The sequence below is a fragment of the Halyomorpha halys genome, unplaced genomic scaffold (genome assembly GCF_000696795.3).
Source record: "Halyomorpha halys isolate HHAL.00 unplaced genomic scaffold, Hhal_1.1 Scaffold340.1, whole genome shotgun sequence".
Taxonomy (NCBI): Eukaryota; Metazoa; Arthropoda; class Insecta; order Hemiptera; family Pentatomidae; genus Halyomorpha; species Halyomorpha halys.
This window is the reverse complement of record NW_027108009.1, coordinates 93109-93659: the sequence shown is the minus strand read 5'-3', so window position 1 is coordinate 93659 and position 551 is coordinate 93109.

The window sequence follows — 551 nt, the reverse complement described above, 5'->3', positions numbered from 1 at the left end:
AACTTCTTGTCTGTTTCTACCTGGGTGTTCTCGCTTCTTCTGCGTCGGTCAGGAAGTCGTCCTTGTGGGAGGAAGAATCGCTAAAGAAACCTCCTTACTATAATCTTCTTAGGAATTATCCTTTGTAATGAGTCTGATGAGTACTGTAATCAACCATGATTAAGGAATTGCTACTTCGATAATGGTGATAAGGCATGGACTGGACATTCCTTGAGGCAGCGAGGCCTAACCAATGACCACTCACTGACTTTGCATTGGTTATACTAAAACAACCTGTGAGTGATTTCTTGTATTAATGATTCAAAATTTCGCTAACATTTGTTTTGTTTTTTGTTACATACTAACCCTAAACAAAATGTAAAAATAATTTATTTTGTATGATTATTTAAAAATAGTTCATACTCGATGTGAAACCCTAATTTATTTCTATGTATAGTAAATTGTAGGAAGAAAGTACGTCCATATACATATTTACTTCTGTTTTTTTCCATATTTTTTTATGAGAAATATTATATAATAGTGTATAAAAATATTTATTATACAATTACTAT